The sequence below is a fragment of the Centruroides vittatus genome, unplaced genomic scaffold (genome assembly GCF_030686945.1).
Source record: "Centruroides vittatus isolate TY-2023 unplaced genomic scaffold, ASM3068694v2 scaffold_3315, whole genome shotgun sequence".
Lineage (NCBI taxonomy): Eukaryota > Metazoa > Arthropoda > Arachnida > Scorpiones > Buthidae > Centruroides > Centruroides vittatus.
Genome location: NW_027122703.1, coordinates 926,507 through 937,545, shown reverse-complemented (window position 1 = coordinate 937,545; position 11,039 = coordinate 926,507). Strand labels below are relative to the sequence as shown.

Below are 11,039 nucleotides of genomic sequence, written 5' to 3'. Positions count from 1 at the left end.
ATTTCCGCATTGATACAAACTGAATTTAATTTTCACTAAAAATGTTATGTTTTCTATTATAATAGTACTATTAAAGCATGTTACTCTTGAGTTTAACGATAACTTATGTTAAAAGTTTTGATTAAAGTTAATTTTTAGATTGACACAGTTTATTTTTCTTAAACCTTGTGGTCCCTGCTAACAACAATGAATTCAAAGCGGACCCTGGTCAAAAAAAGGTTGAGAACCGCTGTTTTAATGAGACTTATTCATATGAAATAGGCTATAGACAAACTAGAAAATGTAGAAGTAGCTTCAAATGAAGATGATTTCAAATTTGTTATCTCTTGTAAACAACACAGTAGATGAAATGATGCTGAGGATGCAGAATCATACATTTTGCATCCTCTGCATCAGATTCACTTGTGATCTTTAAAGATAGAAAATTTATTATAAATATCTTGCTTAGCAATAAATTTTTGCTTACAGTAGATATATATATCTGGAATAAACACATCAGATTGAGCTATATTCATAAATTATTTACTTCGTTTAAGATTAACGAAAAAACTTCTATCACTTTTACTGCATTATTAAAGTGTAAATTGACTTAACTAAAGGTAATTTGTTAATTTTATATTTCAATTCAGTCATTATTACTAGGAACAGAATTATATCCTTATAAACTAGTTTTATATATGTAAAAATATATTTTATTATAATGTATTTTATTTATTAAATAAAACCCTTAATATATATTTAAGTAATAATTTCAGGAATGTTTTTTTCTTGAGATTAGACTAGTTCGTTCATCCTAAAATTTCCATTTTCATTGTAAAACCCATATTTTATTATAATTTCTGTTCGCTCGTCCATTTATTTGTATGGAATATTTGTATTTGTCTTATTGCAGAAAGATGTTAACGCAATTGAAAAATGTGTTTTACCCATCTAATTGTCAATTACTTTGTTATTAATATTAAATTGTTTGTAATCTGTTAAATATTTTTTGTTTATATAGTATATAAATATGACTGCAACAAATAAAAAAAAAAATAAGTAAATGAAATTTTACTTCCTTTAACATATGTTTTAATTATTAAAATTTATTTTTTTTTTATCTAGATGGATGAATTTTATAATGCAGCTGGATAGTTGAGACATTAAAGGCATTCTGTTCTGTGTGAGAATTTTTTAAACTTTTCCCTGTTTTTCCCCTTTTTTATAAACTACACCCTGGGCGCTAAGAAGGTCTTTATTCCAAAATCATTGGGGGCTTTTCTAGGTCCAGGCCCGCCGTAAGTGGGTGTGCAAGGTGTGCACCGCACGTGGGCAGCATGTCCAGGGAGCAGCAAATTGGTATTGCTGGCAAGCTCGGCGTAGGTAGTCGTAGTTAAACAGGGGCGGCATAACTGGTATTGCACACGGGCGCTCAAACAGCTAGCAACACTGCTGGCTAGGTCCACAGTGGGCAGCTAGATACGGCTTGATTTATCTGGATCTTTCCACAAAATATTCTGGAAGTTCCAGACCTCAGGAATTTTTCCGCCAGAGCTGCAGCTTACATCTTTTGTCGTCTATGGCATCCAAAGGGTCTTTTTCCCTGCTTGTCATGAGTTTAGCTAGACCTGTAAAGAGGGCAGCTGAATGATGAAAAGGGAATTGAAATATCTTGACTAACTCTTCCATCAAAACTTGAGCCAACCTGAATCCTCAAAGTACTAGTTGACTGGTACCTTTTACCATATCAGCCATCTATCTAGCTGTCAGTCCAGGTTTTGGGATTAAATTTTCAAGGGTGATTTGAATCAGATACATTGATTCTGTATTTTACCGTCCAGCTGCCCCATTGAGAGCTTGGCTGACCAAATGACAAGCATGAAAAAGGTTCTATTAATGCCTGCTATTAATATAACAAAGCTAGAACATGCAGCTTGATATTTTTTCTGAATAAATAAATTAAAGTAACTTTAAATCCAATACAAGAGGCGTTACGCTTTAATTTTTTATATTAAAATTTTTATAAAATATTCATATATTCATAGAAAAATAAATGATAATTTAATAGCATTTAAAATACAATTAAAAGTCCTATTGGAAGCTATAAAAATGAGTAAAGTTCTGTTTATAAAGGAACCAACCCAATAAAAAATTATACTTAAGAGTATTTTTTAAATTATTTAACATTCCAATTAAAGAAAGTTTGTTATTATTGAATTCTAGAGTAGATTTGATGTTAAAATAGTATTTTTTGTCAATCATCAATTAGTTAGAAGTGAATCTTTTTATTTTATTAAATCTGTCAATGCTAAATGATAAAACATTATCTTTAAAAATGTCATAATATTGATAGAGATTTTCACAACAAACTCTAAAACATAAATATAAAAATATTTATACAAGAATTCTAAATACAATTTCAATGTGAATAAAAACATTGAACTCAAATTGTAGTTTTCTAGTTTTCTCCGATTTGCTCATAAATTGAACAGGCTCCAACTTAAGCCCTCACTTTATTATTTGGGAAAGAGAAAGGTCCCTTAGGGTCAGGACTAGAGTTAGACTCGTGACATAGATATAATGTGCAAGAAGCCTTTCTCCTTCATCAAATAAATTTAAAGTATGGAACACTAAACCTTTCTCGTACTGTGAAGCCTTAACTGTTACTTGTGTGCAAATCTGATCCTAGTAAACAATTAGGGCCTGGAGTCTAAATCTGTCCCTAAATTATAACATATAAAGAGGTCTTTCTCTTCCAAATAAAGAATTTAAAGGTACGAGAACCTAGATCGTACTTGCAAGTACAAGCGGAAGGCAAAAGTTAAGCACTATAACCTAAAATGGTCCATTGTGCACATAGTTTATGTATAAATCTGATCCTGGTTATAATTAGAGCCACAAGTCTAAATACACCCTTGAAACTTTCCCTGAGAAAATGTTTTGTTAGCTTATGTAAGCAGAAATTGAAAGCATTTAGTCAGAATGTTGTTTTTTTTTTTTTTTTATTAAAGTCCAAACAGTAGCAGATTGGATGTTTGCCAATGGACAAGATAAATATAATGGGAATTAGAGCATGATGTACATGTTGCTCCGTTATAAAAATCATTATGAAGATAATTCAAAGTAAACAGGAAATATAAAAGTAACCAGAAATTAAGTTTTAAAGTTTCGAAACTCTATTCTGAAGATGTTTATTTTATAATTACTTTGATATTTTTAAGAGTTTGACCTTAGATTACTTAACAAGTGTTATAGTACATATTAAGAAATCTAAATCAAAACTTTACCTAGAAAATTATGTAGAACTTAAATAAAATTAACTTCTTAATTTTAATTTTTTACCTTATTTTCCATTTTTTGTGGGTTTAAAAAAAAGCAGCAACAGTCTTACTAACTTCTAAAGGATTAAGATAAGCTAATAAATTATAATTTATTCTTTATTTGATATAATGATTATTTGTCTTGGAGCTTTTCGGAGTGAAAAGCTCAAAGACAAATAATTACATCAATAAATTTTAATTTAATTTAATTTTTGGGTGTTTTCCTTAAGTAGATTATAGAATACAGTATTGAATCAAAGTGTCCCATTTCCATTTCTCAATCACTTTTATGATTGTAATTTGTGGAATTTTTTACTTCATCCCAGGGAAGGCAAGTATCCCGTTTGTCCCCCTCTGAAGATGCCCATGTATAATGGCCCGAGGCTAAGCCCGATTCATCTGTCTTTCGTTAGGTCTGAAATCAAATTAGTCAGCCCACTAGTTGTCCAGTAGATAAAACCATCGAACACTGGTATTTGGCTGCGGGTTCGAGCTTCGCCAACGAGCTGGCCACATGGGTTTTTCCGGATTCGCTTCATGTCTCTAGCTAGGGATCAGTTTCCCATACAAAGTCCTCCTTGACAGATCGTTCACAGTTGCATAGCCTTATCTCATCAATTCAATCAACTCTAGTCACAAATATGGGGTTCTACCCTTTCCGAAAGGAATAAAAATATACAAATTCAAACAATAGAACAGATTTTTCGTCACTTCAATGTGAAAATTAGTTTCGTTTATTTTTTTATTTTTTGCATAGAAGAGAGGCCTCTATCACAAGGCTCTGTGTATATAGTTGAAGTGAAAAGGCCTTTCCTGCTAATCCCCTTTATCTAAATTTGTGCATATGTAGGTAAACAGTATCTTATCATTGGTGTCTCATAATATTTTCTAAGGGGGCAAAGCTTGGAGACAAATAATTACATCAATCAATACCGTATTTACTCGCATATAAGACGAGGTTTTTATTAATTTTTCACTGCTTAAAAACATAGATCGTCTTATACGCGCGAGCGAAGGATTCTTTACGTTTTGGATTTTCTGGGTTTTCTCCACATCTGTAATGCCTAAATAGGAGCCAGTTACTCTTAAAACGACCTCTGGAAGGCATGACCCGAGGCAGATTGCCCGAGTGTTGTGTTGCCGTAACTTAACAAAGCAAACAAACGAAATTTCAAAATCACACGGGAGCCCAGTATAAGTTTTAATCTATTCCCGCGTGAAAACAGATGTAAAGTCACACCTCGTTCTATATGCGAGATCGTCTTATACCCGAGTAAATACGGTATTTATTTTATTATTTAGTTTTTTTGGGGGGGGTTTCACGATTAGATTAACCTATATAATACAGTATAATATCAATACAAAACTACAAAGCGTTCCATAGTCAAGGGCGTAAGGTTACATATCTCACTTTTACTGTTATAAATTTTGGGAAATTTTTATGCGATCCCAGAGACAAATGCCCCCCCCCTGCGAATGCTCTTGGCTCTTATTATACATGCCTGTAGTGTTTTGTCACGTTATAATATAATATAAACAATCGGAGAGAATACAGACAGTTTCAGACGTAGTCATAACAAAGTTAACAAACAAAACAATGAATTTTTATTAATTAATTATGTTTATTTAAAGTTTGAAAATTAAAGTTCCTATTACACTAACGTATAATGCAAACATCAGAAGCATTGTACAATTGAAGATGTATACAAGATGATTTACGTTAACAGATACTTTAGCAAACCTATCTGTAATAATAAATAATAATCTTCCACTCGATTTGCGAAACAAATTCAAATTTATCAGCCTTGTTCTCTTAAACTATTGTCTTTTAAATGACGAAATATCTCTTTATCTATGTAGAAATCGTGTAATTCAAACTTTCCCAGGAAAATCTTGTAATTTGTTTGTGTTTAAAGTATACGAGGACTCGCATAATTTTCCTGGAATCAGTTCTATATTCTCCAATATCGAAATTAACCTGTGGATAGCCATCTATCAAGAACCTTAGGTTCTCTGAATGGTAAATAAACGTATTTTTATAGCAGTAAATCGATAAAAATTCATTCATTTAAATTAATGTAGGTTTAAATAATCTACGTTAAAGTAATTAACTTGAATGCCGCCTAAAATTGCAAATAATATAAAACAAATTAAGATTTGTGAGGTTTTCTTCAAAATAGCAGCATTATCCTAAAGTCATCAGGATGGCAAAATCTCTACGTTTTCTTTGAGAGTCTCGGCATGGGCGTAGCCAGGAAGGGACATGGGTGGGCACGCTCCCCCAGTTAACCTGGTGACCCTCCCCAGAAAATTACAGCCCGGCCCCCACGCAGTTAACCTGGTGCCCCTCCCCAGAAAATTACAGCCTCTACTAAGCCCCCATAACAAAACCCTGGCTACGCCAATGAGTCTCGGAGAGATTCTAGCAATTTTTAGATCTTAAAAATCTCTAAAACTGGTAACAATATAATTATTAATAAAAAAAAAAAAAAGTATTGTTGCCATGAAAACGACAATTTCTTTCTTTGTTTTTCTATTAATAATTATGTCGCTCATGTCTTTACGTGATTAGTTTAGGTCAAAACTTGATTCCCAATTTTTCAACCGTGTTGATTGACCTTAAAAGATCAGACACGCGTGTAATCATTAGAGTACTGTACCTAACAAAAGAATTGTAGCTTGGCATTGTGATTATGTCACAATAAATAATTGCTCGTTTAAAATTAGATATGTCCAACAGCTTCACGCGCTGGACTTAAAAAGAAATTCGCGTATCCGAAATGCTGGAGATAGACAAAAGAGCTCTTATCTTTTTTTTGAATTTTGATAAACTGAAAGATTTGCTTTGGCTGAATCGGGCATTTTATTGGGTCCCTATTGGAAAGGAGCAATACCTCTCACGATTTCGAGTAATGATTTCAATTTAATTTGCCGGCTTAAAGCACCAAAATTGGGAACTGATTGATCATTATGGGTGAACAATCCTCAACAGAATCAATTAGAATGGGTAAAAGATGGAGAACTGATCAATTTGAACGGATAGAAACAAGGATAAAGGTTCGCATTCGTGAAGAATATGGGATCATTCGAACCCAGAATTTTTCAACGGTCTGCTACTATTGTAAGGAAGCCTACACATTCTTGCAGCAAAAGATCTTGGCCATTTACACGTTCATTCAATTGGCTCCAAATAATGATACAACATTAAATGTATTTTATGTTATAAGAAAATTAATTGTTGAATTAATAAAATAATTTTTAATTAACTAATGTGTATTAATATATACCGGTTTCTCCTGGAATATGCGAAAATTGTATTGGTAAAACAGAAAATACAGTTGTAGGTCAGCAAAGTACTGTACTGGTACATTCTCATCCAAAACAGTTATTATTATATAGAAGATATAAATGTTTCCTCGAGCTATTTTACACGTATACTTGCTTTCTTCTTAGGAAATATAAAGAAAAAAATAATATCGAGGAAGTGCATTCGTACTTCAAACCTATACGGTACTTCTTTTTTTTATTTTAACTCTTTCCGCCCTGTGGGCACTAAGAGGGCCTCTTTTAGTAGGCCCATTATGGGTTCGGCCAGGCCCACAATGGGACGGCCGGGTGGTGAGGGACGGGGCCCGACATATCCGAACGGATCACCCCCCGAAAAATTCCTGGGGATTATTCGACCCGTTCGGATTCGATCCCGGGTCCCCCAGAGCGGTAGGCTGCCATCTTGACCGCTCGGCCATCCGGCCGTCACCTATACGGTACTTCCATAGAGATATAAATAAAACTTTGTTCTATATATAATGCCAATTATTTAAAAATAAAATACTATGAATTATATTTTAGGACGTAATATTTGAGAAAAATGATGCAAGATGTTGTTCTACTACTATTAATTTCTATAATTACCGAAGTTCAGACCTTGCACGGGTATTACAACATTTAAAAATTTCAAGGACATTTCCTATGTATATCGTTCGAAGTACTTTACTTAATATCAGCGCAGTTTTATCTTCGAAAATAAAAATAAAAAATGCTAATTTTATGACATTTTAATTACAAAAATCATATTTTTTAAGTTGATATTTTGACCTTTTGCCTTATTTTTTAATTTTATAAATAGTTTCGGGCATCACTACTTAATCTAAAAGCAAGAGAAAAGCAATCTAAGTTAAGGCATTATATTAATTTTGAAATATATTTTTAAAATATACTTAATTATCTCTTTGAAGTATAAGGTGTATACATTTTCTATTCGGCATTTTTAGCCTTCGGTATTGTGTAATTCTTTTGAAATCAAATTTTATTTTTATGTCGTGGAAACTAAATACTTGTTCTGCACTTCAAAAAGCATCAAGACCTGAAAAACTTTATTTATCTAACGATCGCACTTCAATTTTTTTCTGACAATACGCATTTCGGACATCTGCCCCTCGTCAGTTGTCACTTAAATTACTCGAGTAATTTAAATGGTGTTCATTTATTCGACTAATTCCTTTTGCTTTTATTTTCTAATATCTTCAGTTTTAGAAAAGAGGAACAAGAGGAATTTAATTCAATTCTCTCAATATTTCACCACTGATACGCGTCACGTTAAAGTTAATTCATAGTTTGTCTTCTTAATAAGAAAAAAGTATATATAAATTTTAAATTTATATATTTTTAATAATTATTTAATTATTTAATAATACAAAAATAAATTTTGTGATGTAAAATGTCTATGATTTCATTTATTTCTAGATGAGGCCGCTCCCGAATACCGGGCCTTTATAATGGAACACCAACGCTATTTCATAACGCCATCTCAACTAATTTTTAAAATTAAATTTTAAATAATAAATTCATACAGCAAGTTTAATTAATCTGTTAATCAGAAATTTAATTTAATTTAAAAACATTAAATTTAACATTAATTCCGAATAAAATTTTTGAAATATAAGTAAATACAGTATGAGGAGTCCGTGCATTACGTAAACGGTCGCCATATTGAAAATTTTTGAATTAAATAAAATTAATAAATCAATGAAGCAATATTGCGTAAGTTTTTTTTTCTTTCATTAACTTATGAAAGAATTGATTTATGTGAGAAAAATTACTTCATCATTAATGAAAATCGAAAAAATTTAGAACGAACGGGGGGGGGGAATTATAATGAATGAAAAAGTAGTCGGTGTGTTACGTCATCATTCACTGAATTTTCGTAATAAAATAATACACTAGAATTACATCACACTGTAATCATTCTAAACAATACGACGTAACACGATACGCGTAAAAAAATTATTTTAATTTTTAACAGTAGATGTTTATTAAAATAATATAAAAATCGATGAAATCTAGAATATTCCTCTATTTAATCCCATAAAAATTCGATACGACACGAACGGAAACGAAATCAAATATTGAATTTGGTAAGGCATTTAAGTTTCTTTTTAAATCGGCTACTCATCTTTAAGTAATTTACCACGAAAGCCGTAAATAGAAAGGCGTCTTTTCTTATTTAAATCGGTGAGAATTTCGCATTAATTAATACATTTTTTAAAAAAATTCCATCGGATTTTTTTTCTTTTATTATATCGATTTTAATATCTGGTTTTATGAGGGACTGATTCAGAGGGAATCTGAGCACATGTGAAACACGTGGTCTAATTCATTTCCAGTAAGTTTATCATTATATAGTATTTATCGTATATATATCGAGATTTTTATCGCGTAAGATTCCGTAATTTAATACACATAGATATATTGTATAATATTTAGTTGCTTTACTTATTCAACAAATATGCCGATTCGTACCGGCGTTGACCGGTTTGAATGAATGCACTGTAAGCCTTATGCTGTAATTAATACCGTTACAGTTACTGTAATACTAGGGAAAAAATGTTTAATATTATCAGATTTTTAATTATATTTAACTTTATTTAGTGTCATATTCTATCAGATTGGTCAAAATTATAAAATAAAGACGTAATTTAATGCGTAGGTGACATATTGATCTTCAAAAGTCATTTATTTGGCTTAATTTCATGTTAAAAAAATTCAATAATCTTGAATTCTATAATTATATTAACATTATCAAAGAATTAATTTTATTATAAATTCTATTTTTAAATTATTATAATAGTTAAAATATATATATATATATATAAATGTATGTATGTATTTTATTAATATGTAGCAAAATTTGAAAATACAAGATTAAATTTAGATATTTTAAATTATATATTTATTACATGACCTTTTAAAAGAAAAAAAAAACATGTTTATTCGGTTATGTCGATAAATTTTTAAGCTTCGTCAGTTTTAATCAAAATATTATCTGCAAATTCATAAATAAATTTGTTAATAATTGCAGATATTAATAACATATTTTAATAAAATGTGCATATGTAGCGTATACGTTATTAAAATATTTAATGGTTTGATTACCAATCTCCATTACGGAAATTTTTATTTATTGATTAAATGGTAATTACTAAATTGCTTTTACAAGACTATCTTTAAAGTAAATATGTTATTTCAGCGAGTGATTATGCGATTATGTACTATTTCTGAGATGAACTGTACAATTTTTTTTTTAAATTATACAGTTTTTCAAACAATTTTTTATATACATTAAGGTGTTAGGAATGCGATTTGTAAATAATATATATTTTATTTGCTTTTAGCTTTAAAAAATGAATAAGCTGAATAATTAGGAAATTATTGTTTTTTTTTAATATTATTTATATATATGTATAAATAAGAATTATAAATTTAAATATTCTGTTTACAGTATAGGTGATTTATATGAATTTATAACAGGATGACAAAATTTTGCTATACATCACTAAAATATTTTATTATTGAAAATAAATCCTGATACTGAACTACAGGTAATAATAAATTATTTAATGTAATTTGTATTACTATATTTGAGACATATTTAATGTTAAAAATAAATTAAATTTAAACATATTTTATTATTCTGCATACGCAAAAACTTTATTAAAATGGTTTGTTTATTTTAAAAGCAAAGTAGTGATTTAAGAAAAAAAAAAGTTAAACTTGATGATAAGATTTTTTTGTTAATTTGTTACTTTATATTCATTAGGCTATAACTAAAATTCCAAGGTTTAACTGTGTGATATACATCAAGGATTAGTTAGTGTGGGTGATCAGAAATAAATTTTATCATGTTTATTAATAATTCTTCAAGTTCTGAATGAAAGTGGACTTTGTTTCTGTTTGGAAACAGGCTTAGTGATGAACCTTATTGTGATATAGGACAGAGTTGGAAGAAACAGGTACTTCAGATCTTGCTGTTATATACGTCGGATTGCTAATTTCTTCGATCGATCGGAATATTATTTAAATCAAACAGGTACGGTTTTTACGTTACGTTATATCGATACAATAAATTTAATTTTTATTTTGAATAATTTTTAAACCATATTTTATCTATTTTAATGAGCCCGTTTTCTTTATTCATATTGTTTCTTTAAACAATATATGCTATAAGGTCACTGGAACAGTTTCGTGTAAGCTTATATGCTGCCAATTCTGTCAATTGTTCGAATGTATTTTAGTGAGTCACTTGGCAAAGCAAAATTTTTAAATCCTTTTTATCACATCCCATATTTTTTAATATGGGATGTGATAAAATATAACTCTTCAATAATGTTTTGATCTATGTTCTTACTGAAAGAGCTGTAAAGTGATAAATGATATCTTACTAGCTGTGATTAAAAAAAAATA

General features: G+C 30.0%; 1 protein-coding gene across 10 annotated transcripts in view; it reads left to right on the top strand.

The window, feature by feature from the left end:
- Positions 1–8,668: 8,668 nt before the first annotated feature.
- Positions 8,669–11,039, top strand: part of LOC136988554 (sodium-dependent phosphate transporter 1-B-like) — a 31,816-nt gene continuing 29,445 nt past the window's right edge. For 2 of the 10 annotated variants that reach the window (XM_067286440.1, XM_067286432.1), the window contains exons 1-3: positions 8,832–8,961; positions 10,078–10,177; positions 10,540–10,665. The gene's annotated coding sequence lies outside the window, so the exon portion shown is untranslated. Of the gene's footprint in view, positions 8,811–8,831; positions 8,966–9,106; positions 9,128–10,077; positions 10,178–10,395; positions 10,666–11,039 lie in introns of those variants that run through there. The other 8 variants (XM_067286434.1, XM_067286439.1, XM_067286437.1 and 5 more) reach the window with 8 other exon arrangements.